General features: G+C 33.0%; 3 pseudogenes; 1 reads left to right on the top strand and 2 right to left on the bottom strand.

Annotated features, from left to right (window-relative positions):
* The first annotated feature begins 151 nt into the window (after nucleotides 1-151).
* On the top strand, nucleotides 152-5,051 carry LOC120155305 (annotated as a pseudogene).
* LOC120155218 lies at nucleotides 1,172-1,615 on the bottom strand (annotated as a pseudogene).
* A 906-nt stretch (nucleotides 5,052-5,957) lies between the features above and the next one.
* LOC120155304 lies at nucleotides 5,958-7,613 on the bottom strand (annotated as a pseudogene).
* Between the last annotated feature and the right edge of the window lie 10,679 nt (nucleotides 7,614-18,292).

Raw genomic sequence — 18,292 nt, 5'->3', positions numbered from 1 at the left:
TTGCTCCCTCTTCATTATTTTGTTTATACTAAAGAAGAAATCAAAAAGTCAACAATACCAAAACACAAATATTTCTGTAATGGCAAGAAGTAATGGAACTTCGAACGGTGCCTGAACTAGAAGAAGTAAGAGTAGGAGGGATAACCCATCAATGGATTTGCGGTGTTTTTGCAGAGTATTCTTAATAATTGCTCTGACTTCACTTGTCTATCAACCTTGTTCTGTCAAAGCCGGTTATATTGTACACGACGATGATTTAGCTCCAAAGAAGCCCGGTTGTGAGAACGACTTCGTTCTGGTAATCATTCGAAAATGCACCTTTTTTTCCTTCTACCCACTTCTTGTTTCTTCGTTTTCCAACTGGGTTTTGCTTAAATTTTAGCTTGATTCCTTCTACCCACTTATTGGTTGGTTGAGCTCTTGGTGGTTCTTTTCTGTTTTATTGGTGTGGAGGTACAACTTTCTTTCATTGTCTGATTCCTAGTTGTCGGAACCGGGTCCGGAATTGGGCTTCAACTTGAATTGATTGGGTTAGGAATCGTCACCGATCATTTATTTAAAAATAAATAGGTTGAACGGATACCTTATTTCTTACTTGATCTACGCTTTACCAGAAATATGTCGGGTTCGGGAGTCGGTTACGGTCAATGAAGGATTAGCACCCTTGAACCGCCCTTTCGGTACCAATTAATTTGTCGATTGTCTTAATCATGAAAAAAATTTAAAAATTAAAAATTAAAATTTAAAATATTCGATTCAAATTAATTACTTCTGATTGATTGAAAATATACCTAAAAAGTAAAAAATGTTAGATTTTAAATAAAATATAAAAATAAGAAAGATCAAATAAATAAAAAATACATTAAAATTAAAAGAAAAATAATGAATAACTAAAATTAAAAAGAAAAAAATGAATAACTAAAAATTTAAAGGACTAAATTGAAATAAATTAAAATTGATGGATTAAATTGGTGCTAAAAATGAACTGCAAAAGAAAAAAAAATTAAAAAGTTAGGGGCCAAATCACAATGAGAAATGACTTCAAGCAAACAAATGAAATTTCTCCAAACCTGGAAGGACTAAAACAACAATTTGGCCCTAAGAATTTCAAGACCAACATGTTACACTCTTGGAAAATATAACCAGTGCACGTGTTGATGAAAACCAAATTTCGCTATGAAACCGATATCGAGTAGCTTACGTTGCATAAAATGTTATTTTATGAGGGCAGCCGATTCCACCGGTCTTCATGTGCCACTCGCATATAAACGAGTCCATTCCTTGGTTGTCTCAACGGCTTCTGCCTCATTTGACTTCCAGTGCTTAGCAATATTTTCAGAAAGTGGATCATCGGGATTTGGAGCACTCAAAAGTGCATGGATGCTCAAAAGTACAGTTCGGATCTGGAGAGATGGATTCCATTTGTCTTCTTCAGGCAGAAATAGTTCCAACTTGAAAACCCCTCCTTCGTATGGAGACTGAGTGGGACCAAGGATCATCACATTGAAATATCTCATATTATCCTCTGAAGGTGAAGCAATAATTCCGGTGTCGGCTCACTTAGGAGACGCTGCATTTCCTTGATGATTCTTCGAGAAAGATTATTGTTGGTCATTTGCGAGCTGCTCGAAACAAGCATGTTACGAGAAGAAAAAAAACAAGGCTTGATGTTGACCATGTAAGAACCAGGAGCTGCTGTTGTTCCCATCTTTTTTTTTTCTTATTGAATCACCCGAAGTCAGATGCAGTTCAAAGCAAGGAAGAAGAAGGGCTGAGTAGCAGTAACTGGAATGGGATAAGGAGATGCCATTGATGAAACCTCCTTAAAACCCCAAATGAATAATAATAGAAAATAACCCTTTTTTATATAGATCCTAACACTGCACTCACTGTGTTTGGATTTTTTGTTGGCTCAGTTGGCTACTCTTTCCCTATGGAAATATAACGAGAAAAAGGAACGTGGGGACCCTTGTTTAGATTTGGTATGAGAATGAACCCAGAAATGAAAAATTTTGGTGGGAAAGAAGAAATCAAAAAGGTAAAAGATTGGTTTTTGTTGCAGAGTAGTCAGGCCTAAAGCTTGATGCTTGCTCCCCGATCTGCTGCCTCCTCCCCTATGATTCGTCCTCCCCCTCCCCTTTTATAATGCTTGCAAGGGCTATAAATGGCGAAGAATTGATGGAATCCAGAGTGAAGCGGGAAAAATGGCAGTTTTAGTTAGTGGGGTAGTGGAAAAAATGGAGACCATGGAATGGGTGGGGTAGTTTGTTGGAAGTGGGGCCTGCAAAACAATTATAATATATAAATTAATAATAATAAAAAAATAATAATAAAAAAATAATATAATATACTGTTTTTGTAAACCCGGATAAAAATGGGTGTCTGCACTAGTTATTGTTCATTTATGCATGCATGCATGCATATGGAGCTTCTCTTAATTCATGTTATAGTTTGGCATGCAAAACATCTTTCTCTAAACATTATTGTTTTTTTTCTGACTTCTTCTGGATATTTCAGCGAAGTATTTACATGCAACTCTAAAATTTAATATATTTGCAGGGCCTTCAAACTTGCTTGGTTGCTTTACTGTCAAGGTATTTGTGTGTTTCTTTCTTGGTATGAATTTAGTATCTCATGAGAAGTTTGCCTTTAAATACCTGCCAAGTCATGCGCTTGTTGTCTTGTTGTTGATTGATTCTTGCATATTTTCTGTTGAGCGTGTATTGTTATTTTATTCTCTGCATGATATTGAAGGATGGTGATAACCATCAAAATATTATGAGAAGTTGAAGAAAAGGACTTAATTTGAAAACTATATCGGGTCTTAATGGGGTCAACACTCATTGATAGATGAAGAAAAATGGTTGCAATTTGTGTCTATGGATGCCTATGCATTTGGTTTCTTGTTTGATTGCCTAGATAAACTCAATTCTGTAGCTTACAACCTTCATTAATGAAGTAAATTGACTTGTCTTTTCAATGTTGTGAATTTTTATATCTTGCAGGTGGTTCAAGCGTGCTGGAGAATCATACATTAAAGTGCCTTTTTTTGGAGCTGTCTCATACCTTACATTGGATGTTTCCCCTTTCTGCATAGCATTTGCTGTTGTTTGGGCTGTTTACCGCGATGTTTCCTTTGCTCGGATAGGTCAAGATATACTAGTAAGGATATGGTTTCATGTTAATTTTCCTAATATATTTCAAGATTGTTGAAGTTCAGTTGTGTGAATGATTAAAAACCCATTTTCTGGTATGGAGTTTTATGCCTTCAATTGTTGAGGCACTAAATTTTGGGTTCTGGCTAAAGCTTATCTACCATCATTGCTATAAGAGGCTATCTAATTGATCCATGAGTCATCATGAGTCCAACAGGCAACATCTATCTGCCTCAGTCCCTATCTTGTGGTGTATTATTTTTCTTCCCATAAATGGCAAAGAGTGAGTTTAAAACAAGTTTATGTTTCAACTACTAGATGAAAACCCTTATTAACCTATAGCTTTGCTAGAATATTCACTCCCAAGTAATAGATTTAGAATTCTCTAACTGATCAACCATCTTAAGTGCATGCATTAAAACATCACGCCAACGAGTGACGACTACAACCACCATTTAGCTGGATGGATATAAAACATACGGCTTATTCGTAGTTCTTGTACTTCTCTCCCTTTCTTGCTTCTCTTTTAGTAAGATGTTGATGCAAGACTTACATGGCTGAGTTCAACTTATGTGTATGTATATTTTTTACTCAGGGAATTGCTCTGATAATCACAGTTCTGCAAATTGTCCATGTACCTAATCTCAAGGTAGCATTACAACTTTATTTACTCCCATCTTGTTATATTTTAGACTTGTATGGACCCTCATTATATTCCTTACTTTTTATCTTAGGTATGCCTAAAATTATGAAGTATTCGATGATTTTGATAAATGCTGCTATTTCTAGGAAAAAATTATTCTGACATGTTTTGAATCAGGCGTGAGCAGTTCTTCTAAGTTGTGCCTTCTTATACGACATCTTTTGGGTATTTGTTTCGAAGAAAATGTTCCATGAAAGTGTGATGATTTTGGTAAGTAATCCACCTTATCCAACTCTAGTCCATGTGCAATATCAGAATTTGAAGGTTATTCAAAATATGAAGGGCTAGAAAGTACTACTGGTTGCTTGCAACTATTTCATAGGTAGCTTGTGGGGATAAAAGCGGGGAGTATGGCATCCCGATGCTGCTGAAGATCCCACGCATGTTCGATCCATGAGGTGGTTATAGCATTATAGGATTTGGCGACATCCTTTTACCTGGATTGTTGATAACATTTTCACTCAGGTTATAGCCTTTGACTTCTCTAATTGTTGCTGATTGATCTTCTCGGTAGTTACTAGTTAGAACTCACTCAAAGCACTTGTGTTTAAAGGCATGATTGGCTGGCAAGAAAGACTCTTCGAGCTGGCTACTTCTTATGGGAAATGATTGCTTATGGCTTAGGTAAGAGTCGACGAAGGAATCCCGTTGATCCAATGAACAAAAACGAAACATATATTTCTTGTTAAGAGTGACCGTTAAGACATAGTTTGCTTGTGGACAAAGGAATTAAAACACGTCTTCTGAAATTTCCTTGACGTTGCCATTACCATCGTTCACTTGGATTCTGCAAATAACAGTTTTCTATTTCTTTCTCAACCCATGGCAGGTCTTCTCATTACATATGTAGCTCTAAATTTGATGGATGGACATGGTCAACCAGCACTCCTTTGCATTGTCCCGTTTACGCTGGGTAAATTCCATTGCTAAACCAGTTTTCTTCGAAGTTGAAAGCTGCTGTCCCATTTCTCTCAGCTAATGAAAATTCCGTGCCTTGTTGCAGGAAACTTTTTGACCCTGGGAAAAAAGAGAGGTGATCTAAGAGTTCTCTGGACAAGAGGAGAACCAGAAAGACCCTGTCTTCATATCCGACTTGAACATCATCGTCATGAAGAGCTCAGCGATGACGACTATACCATTAGTAAGACCCTTTTTCTGTAATTATATTGTAGAAATTGCTGTGTGGCTGAGGCTTCAAAGAATTGCGCCACTTACTTCATCTTGATATTGTGGTTAAGATTAAATCAGAGTAAAGTAAGGGATGGAATCAACATGTATAATTTCAAAGATGGCCTGCTGCAATGTTGAAATGAAGGTTCCTTAATTTTCCATTTCTCTCATCTCAATATGTTAAAGCTTGAAGGTCTCATGATCAACATTCTCACATATTCTCAAGACAAAGAAAAGGAAAAATTAACATTTAGTCCTTGAACTTGATAATATTTTTTCTACTTGGTCCATGAACTTGGATTTTTATTCCTTTTGATATACCTAAAAATTTATTTTCTTTTGGGATGACATGACACAATCTCAGTACCGTCACAAATTACTAAAAATTCAAGTTCAAGTGTCAAGTTCCAAACTAATATGAACAGAAAAAGATTTTGGGATCAAAGTGAGAGAATTTACAAAGTTAAGGATCTAAATATTCATGTATCCCAAAAATATGTCTAAATAAATTGTAGATGGCCGACTTTCACAATAATTTTTTTGGATAAAATTTGTATATTATATCCAAAGAAAATTACACCCTCAAGAGTATCAAACAAAAACAGGATACTCAACCCCTAATATCCTAATCAGTACAAATTTGAGAATTCAGCTTATCAGCATATTTACTATAAACTTTAACCTACTTTCATAATAATTTAGGAGTGGAATTGTTTGATTTTATTTTTGGGTACAATTATTAGTTTCCCAATAATAATAATTGAAAAAAAAAAACATTTGAAACGTTAAATGAGAATATAGGTCAAGGTAGGTTTGAGGCTCTAAACATTTTTTTGGGAAATAATAAATGCCTTAAAAGCTGTCTAAATCTAATTAAGTGTTGGGGTCGTTGCACCTAAATATTGCAGCTGTTTGTTTGACGTTTTATTTCAACAGAATTCAAGCATACCCATTTTCCTCAGCTTTGCATGTTTTTTTTCCAAAACAGACTTTAGATTTCTTGGGTGCACCTCCATCATCAACCCATATTTCATGAACAGTGTTAGTGACGTCTTCTGCTCTACCCGGTGTCCCGCTGCCACAGTAAGTCGATGTCGAAGTAGCACCGCCGCAGCTATCGATTTCATTTGAAGATAAGCTAAATCTTTCCCTAAACAAATTTGAGGTCCGGCGTTGAACGAAACGAATCTGTATGAATCTTTGGGCTCGAAATTCTTGTTGTCTTTGGATAACCACCTTTCTGGTTTGAATTCCAAGCAATCTTCACCCCAGAGAAATTTCATTCGACCAATTGAATATATCGAGTATGTCACATTTGATCCAGCAGGGATGAATGTTCCATTAGGCAAGACGTCATCGGCTATTACATGCTTTTGAGTCTTGTGGCACGGAAGGATAGAGTCTTAATGTCTCGGACAATGCTGCCTTAAGGTATATCAATCGGTCAACTTCTTCGAATACAAGGGGTTCATCTATCCATTTGGATGTGTCAGCACCACGTGTCTCCATAAGAACGGTGAAAATTTCAGTGACGATCTTCTCCTCCACCCTCAAATTTTGACTGGCCAACCAGAAGAACCAGCATAGCCCAATCAATGACGTGTCACGTCCAGCAAGGATGAAATTCAATACCACGTGTTGGAGGAATTCATCCGAGTAGGATTCCTTCTTTCTCATGAAACGGGATAACAAGTCATCATGTGGGGTCTCACCTTGATGCTGACTCACCAATTCAAGCTTACGTGTATTAATGATTTCGGATAAGTATTTATCCATGTGGTCTAGGCTTTGGCTCAACGTAACTTCCATCCCGAGCCGAAACCATTTTTTCAGCTTCCATATGATTTCAGGCAAGTAAACCGTTGGAGCGTGGCTTCTGTGTCTTGATCGAAAGCCGATGCGAAGCAGTTCTCGGGAAGTCCCGGCGATATTGTTTGAGGATCCTTGCCGAATGTCAAGCCACATATGTTGTCGAAAGTGAGCCGAAGCAATAGGTCTTGAAAATCAACCGGCTTCCCTTGGAGTTGAGCCGACTCAAGAATCGGGCAAAACCGATACTTGATAGCCCGACTAACCCACCGCGACATGGCTTGACGAAGCGTCCTGGTGGTAAATTCCAACGCGGCAGTCTTATGCTGGAACAACCACGTGTCACCATCTGAATTGAAGATCCCATCGCCAAGCAAATCATGGAACACAGCATGCCAGTTAGGCCCCTTGGGATAATTATCGAACCGGCACTTCAGAATATGCTCCAAATTCTTCGGATCGCACGTGACAGTCACGAGGCCTTGCTTCCGAGCCAAAAATGGAATCGCGGCGGTGCATGTCTGATACGTGGAGTTCGAGTTCTCGATAAGCCCCGGAAGACTGCCCAACAAAGGCCAGACACGTGGACCATTGAGTGACCGGACAATTAACTTGAACCAGACTAAACAAGCCGCTAGGGCTGTTAAGATCATCAAAGCCTCTGATGCATCCATTTGATCAGCGACGAACGTAAAAATGAGTTGAAAGCTAATGAAGAATGAGCATGAGCTGTTGAATAGAAACAACAATGGCGGAAAATTAATGTGAAGAAAGGGAGAAGAGAGAAGAAGGCTGTGAGTGAAGGGAGAGGAAAGAAGAGAAAAGGGTTATATAGAAATAGAACAAACTGAGAAAGCAAAGCATGCAATTAATATGGACAGCCAAATTCGTTGAGAATATATCTCTCTGTTCCTTTCTTTCAAACTGAGTCCACTTTTGCCATTAGTGACCGACACAGGTCGTTGAGAAAAAGCACAACCCCAGGCCTCCAGATCACTCGAGTTTGCAGCAATTAAATAAGAAAAAAAATATACAGTATCTATCATTTAGATTCCACGATTTTATCTATTTTAATATAATTAAATTTATTTAATATTTAGATTTTCAAGTTTTGAACTCTAAAATTTAATATCAAATATTTTTTTTGGTAACAATATAATTTTAAATTTTAATCCTTATATTTTATGAAAATTAATGTTTTATTATTTATCAAACCATATTATTAATTTTTTATCAACTTAAATAATTACGAGGTAGTATTTATTTTAACTATATCATTGAATTGTACATCAATTCATAAATCATCAGAAATTAGTAAAAAATTGTAACTAGAACATTGAAATATTCCATATTGACATTGACAGAGAAAGAAACTAATTTTATTATTTATTTTGAAGGAAGTTTATTTATTTTTATTTGTAAATGACTTGTCTCTAGGAAGAAAGGGCTCACCTAAGTTTGCTGGGGAAATTCTTGTCCTTAAAGTTCAAACCATTGCAGCTAGCATTGAATGAATATGTAAAGGGATATAATAAGATTGGTTGAACAATTAGACTCCCTACATATATCTATATATATTGGTTCACACCTTTTATTTTATATTACAAGTGATTTGCATATTTTTTTACATTATTATTATATATTTTTATTTTAACATAAAATTTTATTTAAATATTAATTAAAGCCTAACTATAGACTTTAATTAAAACTATATAGACTTCCATTGAATAGTTTTAATTATCACAAAATTATTATTGTCGTCATTCAATTGTTCAATAAGTTTGGTACTGCAGATTCGTTACATATGAAAAAATTCGCTATTTAAATCTTATAGTTTTTATTTAGTTGATTTTTTCCTTCCCAATTTCTATTATTAATTATATTTTTTCATCTTTGAAATGATATCTTGGCTTTGTTCTTGATAATATGCATTAGTATTATGGACGGATTGAAGAGGTGTTGAAGTGTGATTGCAGTCTTAAAATTAAATTTTTATATTTTTATTTACAATTTAATTTTATCTTTAATAATAATATAAATAATTGTTTAATTGGTTATTTTATTTATATGTTATTTGAATGAAAATGCTTATTTGATGCTAATATAACCAAATTATAAAATTCTTACATAAGGATTTAATATAATATAAATATAAAATCTATTTTAATATTGACACGAACACAATTAAATTATTACTAATAGAGATGTTATTACTAACCCAGCTGATCAATGTTTAGTTTATGATTTTAATGGGATGAAAGGTGACCAACCGGCATCCCTAATAGATAAAATAGCGCAGCCAGCTGTTTTTCTTCTTTGATGATTATCAACGGCGTGGATTCCACCTATCGATTTAATTTTTTTTACTTAAAAATCCTTTTTTTTACTTTGTTTTGGAAAATTATACTATTAAATTTTTTAAAATGAACTAATCAATTTAAAACTAAATTATAATAAAATATGGGATTAATAGAAACACAATATAAATATATGATCTTAAGATTTTATATTAGAAGGGCGAACTTCAAAAATTTTAAGAATAGACAAATTTATAAAATTATAGGTGACAAAAACAAATTTTTACTAAGAGATACATAAAAAATTTTAAAATATACAATAATTTTACATTTTTAGGGGAAGAATTACCCCTTCCCACACCCTTGATCTATCCTTCATATTATATAATTTAATTAAAAATTATGAAATTGAATTAATTTTAGACCAAATAAGAAGAAATGGCACCAGAGTTCACATGCCAAAGGGAAAATGATGGTAATTAAGAAATTGAAAGGGAGGCGGAGCAAAGTTAAATGGTTTGAGGCAGGCCCGTAATGTCCCAATCATTGGGTGCATAAACTCACCTAAAAATGCCACACCATAGCAGCATTTAATGTAACCCAGCGTTTCTGACAAGGCTGGTTTGCAGGTGCAACTTCAGAATGTGTCCAGCTCACGCTTATTACTTCATTTTTGCATCTTCATCACCATTGCCACTCACATGGAAGAAAGAAACAGTGACAGATTCCAAAATGAAACCAACAGCGAAGTCGTGCAACAAGACTTTGGTTTCCACCCACTGTCCACAAAGTCAAAATCCACAGCTCTTAAACTCCCAATTAATTCCTACCCCTCCAATTACTTTCCATCTGATTATAGTCACCGTTAAATGTTTTTAATCTGGGATTTATTTGATTTGATAAAAATAATGTATTGAGGTGCAGGACGGAACTCTCGCCGAATGATATAATTTTAAGTAGGCAAAATGTTCTTCTAATTCTGGAGTTGTTTTATTGAGTTTTTCGATTATTAAAAGTTATAAAATAGTTTCACGACTATAAGATATTATTTTGCTGAATCATCTTACAATTAAAAGTTACAAAATAGTTATCTAACTATTTATATGTTCCAAACTCATCTTTTTTATTAAAAATTTTGTGATCGTCTGAGTTAGAAGTTAACATGTTGATTAAAATATGATAAAATCTGATCCTATAACCGTTTGAGCTATATTTTGTGGATCGAATCTTCGTTTACATTATGTCGTCGAACTTGTGCTTAAAACATTATGTCGTCGAGCCAATGCTTAAAAGAAACAACGATGCCAATAGCCATCATTAAAATATTATTTTAACATATATTAGTCAGCATGTTAACGTCCAGCTCAGCCGATCATCAAATTTTTAATAGATAATAACGATTTTAGAATATATAAATAATCTGGTGATCATTTTATAATTTGTAATAGTCGGGACTTAACAAAACAACTTCTTATAGTCGATAGACTTTTTTATAACTTTTAATAGCCATGAACTCAATAAAGCAACACCTTATAATCGAGACACTATTTATGTATTTTACCCTATAATTTTATTCAAATAAGATTATTGTGTTCACATATACATATACACTATTATAGTATTTGATCTACTCTCATATAATCCTTTTATAATTTATTATTAGGTGTAAGGGAATTATTCTCTTATATTCGTAATTTTTTTTCATTTTAAGGTTTTTTACGCAATTTTGTATATTTTTATTTTATTTTCTTATTATTTTGTGACCTTTTACTCACTATTGTCCAAAAAGTTATACTATATATTAATGTTACACCGAATTTTAAATGATTTATACCATTACGAAAGTTTAATTTATAATAGTAAATATTAAAAATTATATAACAAATATCATTTGTCAAATTTTATATGAAGTCCCTATACTAAGCATTTTTGGTGGATTTAATCTCATAATTTGATATTTTTAGTCTTTCTACGTATTAAAATGTGCATTTTCAGTCCCAACTCTTTCCCTCAATTCTATGGACTTCTATTTTAGTATAATTGGAAGTAGTGGTAAGGCCGTAAGGGCAAGGGTGAGCAGAGAAACTGAGAATTTGAAGTCCACTTAACGTAAGGGTTGTCTCAGGAAAAGCGGGCTAATATACAATGTTACTGGATAAATTAAAATATATTTAATAAATTCAGTTTAGCGCTACCGGAAATGTTGAGTAATAATAATATAGTAGGTGTAAATCATGAAGAAATATTAAAAAATTTGGCAACCATCAAACTTAGCTTGTCGGTTTGTATCGATCTAAATAAAAAATGTATCAATCCGTATCAATCTGTATCAATCCATATTAATATAACAGGTAAAAATATGACAAAACCGGTTTAATTATGACAAAACCGGTAAAGCGCTACCGGATATGTTGAAAGTATCGATTAGATTGAAATAAGTATCGACACTTTGAGAATTTAAAAGAGAAGCAATAATAGCGCCTATAAAGTGTCGATACTTTATAAAACTGTATCAATCCATAACAATATAACAGGTAAAAATATGACAAAACCGGTTTAATTATGACAAAATCGGTAAAGCGCTACCGGATATGTTGAAAGTATCGATTAGATTGAAATAAGTATCGACACTTTGGGAATTTAAAAGAGAAGAAATAATAACGCCTATAAAGTGTCGATACTTTATAAAAATATATCGATCCATAACAATATAACATGTAAAAATATGACAAAACCGGTCCCGAAAAGACAAAACCGGTAAAGCGCTAATGGATATATTGAAAGTGTCGATACTTTAATATAAGTATCGACACTTTGAGAATTTAAAAGAGAAGCAGCAATAGCGCGTATAAAGTGTCGATATTTTATAAAAAAGTATCGATCCATAACGATATAACAGGTAAAAATATGACAAAACCAGTCCCGAAATGACAAAACTGGTAAAGCGCTACCGGATATATTAAAAGTGTCGATACTTTAATATAAGTATCGACACTTTGGGAATTTAAAAGAGATGCAGTAATAGCGCCTATAAAGTGTCGATACTTTATAAAAATGTATCGATCCATAACGATATAACAGGAAAAAATATGACAAAACCGGTCTTTAAATGACAAAACGATAAAGCGCTACTGGATATATTGAAAGTGCCAGTACTTTAATAAGTACGCGTAAAAAATTATCGATACTTTCAAAGAAATAGGTAATTATCCTATCGAAAGTATCGACACTTTGGTAGTTGTATCGATTAAATATAAATAACATATCCTGTGAAAATATAAAGGGCATAGCTAAATATCCTCTGAAAAATATATAGAACGGACGAGTTTTTGAAATCGAAGCGTAATTGTTGCTGTATTTCAGAAGGCATTTCTAAAGCGAAGTTTGTTTGTTTATTGCTGCATTCGAATCGAAAAGTGTGTTGTCAAAACCCTAGTTTTTTTATTATTATTACAGTAATCGGAAATAGGGTTTTTATGTGTTATTTGGGGTTTTCTAAGTAAAGAAGCATTTAGGACCGATTATAGGTAGAAAGTGATATTCTAGGTAAAAATATAAATATCGATACTTTTATTAAATATTATAGGTAGAAAATGATATTATAGGTTGTATAAATGTGCCGATACTTGGAGTATTGAGTGTTCTCATTCATTTGAAAGAAATAAAGATTAGGGTTTTTGGGTTTGGTTTAAGGATTTCGAATCGAAGCCAAGAAGGATATGAGACCGATTATATAATATTATAGGTACAAAATAAATATGGAAACATGTTTATAATATTATAGGTAGAAAATGATATTGTAGGTTGTATAAATGTGTCGACACTTGTTGTAGTGGTCATTCAAATTCTTTTGAAGGAAACTGTTTTACTACAAGAGTAGTTATCGATATTTGTATATTGAATAAAGTGTATGTAACCAGTATTTGATTTGATTTACGTAAACTGATATATGAAGGAAAAATGAAGTCAAAGGATCTTGGAATTGTTGGTGGCGAAGATGACTTTGAAATCGAGGCCGAGATTCGAAAGCAACCAAAGGGTGGATATATGTACTTCTAGTAAGTATCAATGTCTTTTTGTTATTATTGTTAAAATGGTAATTGGATTAAAGTATTTAATAACTTTAAATTGATTACAAATTTTAAATGTTTACAGTATGACTGAATGACAAAGGATGAAGGAAGATGACAAACACATTGGTTCGATATGTAAATTGAAATTGACATTGAGTATTATTTAGCGTTAATGTATTGATTGAGAAACGTTTATGCTTAATATTATATGAGAAATGATGTGTTGGAGAAATGAAATTCGATGAGTGATGCTGAGAAGGAACCTTACATCGCACAGTCAAAGATGAATAGTGAAGAATACAAAGAATGGAGGAAAACATATGAAAAGAATGTATTTATTAAACTTGTAAATACGTTGATACAAAATATATAAGAACAATAACATTATATATTGTTAAAAAATGTAAGAAGTGTCGACAAGGTGCAACATTAAAAGGGTAAATTCATTAATTGAACACCTTAAGAAAAAAGATCAGTTGAATGTGCTGGAAGAAATGGGGTTTGGATTGTTGGTAAGAGTAAGGGATCGACCTATTCGGAGGGAATTGTGTCGATCCTTGATGGAGCAATTTGATGTCGAACAATGTATTGCTAAATATGGTGATTATTCATTTTCTTTGGGGATCTCATGTGCAAATGATGTTTTCGGATATATAATGTTAAATTTTGTCAAATTGGGTGTGAAATTTGTGGCAGATCATGATCACAATAAACTACCATAATTCATATTGGTATCTGTTGGTGTTGGATATGGTAGAATGTGTTGCAACGGTAAATGATAGTCTGTTTACATCTGAAGCAGCTAAATAGAGAGTAAATGATGCTAAGGGATTGGTATGTATGAAAGTAAATTATGTAAATTATAATGCATAATTTGTTTAGATCATAACTTCATATTTTTTTAATGCAAATGAAAATGTTAGATAGTTATAATAAGAAACATAATTGGGTAGAAGCATATGGCTCTCTAGGAAAGGTCCCCTTGAAAAATTTCAAATTTGTGGAGCATAAGATGAATGAGTAATTGAATGGGTATGAGATGTTATCATAAATAGAAAGCTTAATTTATGAAGGTTTCATAATTGACATGTGTGGTATTCAAATTTTGTAACAGATATGATTACGGCATTTATCTGATGATGCGGATGGAATCGATCGGTTTTACAGGGCAACTGGTGATTTTATAAGTGGAAATAAAAATTAGTTTGCGGTTAAATTGTTAAAAGTCGTAGATTGAATGTTGTGGTTTACAATACTTAACGTACTGACAATTTGAATATAGGTTGTTGGACATTGGGATCGTATGCGAATATTAAACGATCTCGTAAGCCGTAATCAAAATAAACTAAGAGAGGAGATGACAAAAGCTGCCATGAGACACAAGAATAACAAAAGGAAACGATGATGTAAATGTAGAGTTAATTTTGTATAAGATTTATAATTTTGTATATGATTTATAATTTTGTATGTGAATGTAATTATGTATTAGATGAGAAAAGTTAGCAATAGGTTGTTGTACATGTTTCTTATACATAGTAGGAGTCATGTTGATAGTTACGATATATTGAGATCGTTGTCTGCATTATTCCAAATGTCACTAACATAATTGTCATCATGTGTGGGACTGAATGTCCATTCCATATTTAGATATGTACAATAACTACAAAATTCAATAACTTTAAAGTAATAGGTAAATTTACAATGTAGGTGGTAAAAATAGACTTTTTTAATGACAAAATTAATAAACATAAAGATTTGTTTCCAAAATTTTGTCCAGTATAGTTCCTAAACGCAAAGTTTCCAAAAAAATGTGTCGATACATTTATTGTAAGTATCGATCCTAACAACATCAAAACCAATTATTATAAAGTAATATGTAAAATATACCGGTTTAATGAGAGAATAGGTAAACAGATGTGTTGATACATTTATAAAAAGTCTCGATCCCAAAAACATCGAAACCCATAATTATAATGTAATAGGTAATTTTTCAATGTAACCGGTATAAATATATCGGTTTTATGAGAGAATATGTAAACATAATGTAATGACACTTTTGAAATTTGTGTCAATACGTTTTGTCCAAAATGAATGCCCAAACTAGGTGCATGCATAAAGTGTCGAAACATTTATAAAATGTATCGATCCCAAAAACATCAAAACCCATAATTATAATGTAATAGGTAATTTTTCAATGTAACGGTATAAATATACCGTTTTTATGTGAGAATAGGTCTACATAATGTATCGACACTTTTGAAATTTGTGTCGATAGTTTATGTCTAGAATGAATGCCCAAACTAAGTGCACGCATAAAATGTCGATACATTTATAAAAAGTATCAATCTCAAAAACATCAAAACCAATAATTATAATGTAATAGGTAATTTTTCAATGTAACTGGTAGAAATATACCAGATAATTAGAAAATAGGTCTATATACTGTATCGACACTTTTTTAATTTTTGTCGATACTTTTTAACCAGAATGAATGCCCAAACTAGGTGCACGCATAAAATGTCGATACATTTATAAAAAGTATCGATCCCAAAAACATCGAAACACATAATTATAATGTAATAGGTAAATTTCTAATGTAACCTGTATAAACATACTGGTTTTATGAGAGAATATGTCTACATAATGTTTCGACATTTTTTAAATTTGTGTCGATACGTTTTGACCAGAATGAATGCCCAAACTAGGTGCACACATAAAGTGTCGATACATTTATAAAAAGTATCGATCCCAAAAATATCGAAACCCATAATTATAATATAATAGGTAAATTTCCAATGTAACCGGTATAAATATACCGATTTTATGAGAGAATATATCTACATAATGTATTGACACTTTTTAAATTTGTGTCGATACTTTTTGTCCAGAATGAATGCCCAAACTAGGTGCACACATAAAGTGTCGATACATTTATAAAATGTATCGATCCCAAAAATATCGAAACCTATAATTATAATGTAATAGGTAATTTTTCAATGTAACCGGTAGAAATATACAAGATAATTAGAAAATAGGTCTACATATTATATCGACACTTTTTAAATTTGTGTCGATACATTTTGACCAGAATGAATGCCCAAACTAGGTGCACGCATAAAGTATCGATACATTTATAAAAAGTATCGATCCCAAAAATATCGAAACTCATAATTATAATAAGAAAATTTCCAATGTAACCGATATAAATATACCGGTTTTATGAGAGAATAGGTCTACATAATGTATCAACATTTTTTAAATTTGTGTCGATATTTTTTGTCCAGAATGAATACCCAAACTAGGTGCACGCATAAAGTTTCGATACATTTATAAAAAGTATCGATCCCAAAAAATTGAAATCGATAATTAAAATATAATTTGTAATTTTCCAATGTAACCGGTATAAATATACCGGTATTAAGAGAGAATAGGTCTACATAATGTATCAACACATTTTAAATTTGTGTCGATACTTTTTTAAATTTCTCGTGTTTGTTTTCTCTTCATTATTTATAGATTATAATCGATACAACCTCCAAATCGAAAAACCCTAAACCTAAAGGCATAAGAGAACTCTTCGACTCCGATGAATACCAGCGTTCTCATAACAGTTACGCTCAGATATTCAGATAAATTTATCGATGTTTTGTCATAAATTAGGGTTTGATTGATTTCCAAATTGGACTCTTTTTTCCTTAATGTGTTTGTGTTTTTTTCGTTAATGTGTTTGTGTTCCAATGTAACATCATCTACACCTAAAATGACTCCAAAACGTCAGCGTCAGAGGCGCAGTCTTTCTCAAAGCTCTTCTCAACCAAGCTCTTCTCAACGACAACCTCCTTCTCAACTAATCGCTTATTCTGATCAAATCTGGTCATTCAAAACTCTGAACTTTAGATCCGATGAGGAAAAAGATAGATGGAAGAGGAGTTTCAAAGTAAGGAAGATTCGTCCCGAATGTGTCATTGACCTGGGTTTCTTGTTCGATGATAAATATGGTTTTAGTTTTAAATCCACATTTACATCTTGGGGTTAGCTTGAATTCCTTGGTGTATAACCAAAATATTACCTCAACCTAGTTAGAGTATTCTACAACAATGTGCCCTTCGAGCGTGAGCCTAATAAGAGTAATGTAATAGGAATTAATACCCATGTCATGGGGAAGGATATATATATATATCTTCGGATACTATTGCGGAGGGTATATGTGTAGAGAATAAAAGGGATTTAAATGAAAATGATTTAGATACTACAATACAACGGGTTGCTAGAAATAGCCCATTTTACCTAGATGTAGAGTTGAGGGTGTTTCACAAAATGCTCACTTGGTTTATTCGGCCCACTGGGGGAAAACATTCAACGATTTGAGATAGCGATTATTGGTGGATAGCAAAGTATAGATCCAAAACTGCTCCAAACATTGCTAAACTGATATATAATTCAATTGAATATATGATCGATTAACCCGCAAGATTGACATGCTATTTATTATCAGAGTGAGATATGATTTTGTTGAAAAAGTCAGTTGGAAGCGTGTCAAGGATGTAGGATTAGATCAAGAGAGGGAGTAAATTGACCCCATTGGCCATGAAGACGACCAATCAATGGGAGACGCAATGATGGAAGAAGCTCCAGGTGGAGATGATGTCATAATTAAGACAGTTAAGGAATACATGGTCAATTTTCGGGAGCATATTGATTACCTTGTGAGCAGAATGCCAGCCGATATTACATCATTGCACGATGAAGTCTCCATCTTGCGTGACAAATTACATCAATGAAATCAAACGAGTTAGGTAATTAATTATTTATGTTTCTAAACATTTACGCGTTGTAAAATGTATTTTATTTTCTTTTAACAGATGTGGACAACCAAGCGGTCAATGAAGATGACGATGAAGATGAAGATGATGATGATGATCCAAACAAGTATATCGTGTCTACAACGCTGCCTGCAAGAAAACTTGTAATTTTTTATGTCAATGGTGTCATTGCCTACTTCCCAAGACATCCAAAAGGTTTTAATTCTATTCCTTTGTATCTATTATTTTAACATATAAGCGTACAAAACTTTAATCTCATTTT

Source organism: Hibiscus syriacus, unplaced genomic scaffold (genome assembly GCF_006381635.1).
Source record: "Hibiscus syriacus cultivar Baekdansim isolate YM2019G1 unplaced genomic scaffold, ASM638163v2 tig00111166_pilon, whole genome shotgun sequence".
NCBI lineage: Eukaryota > Viridiplantae > Streptophyta > Magnoliopsida > Malvales > Malvaceae > Hibiscus > Hibiscus syriacus.
This window is presented reverse-complemented; position numbering and strand designations above follow the sequence as displayed.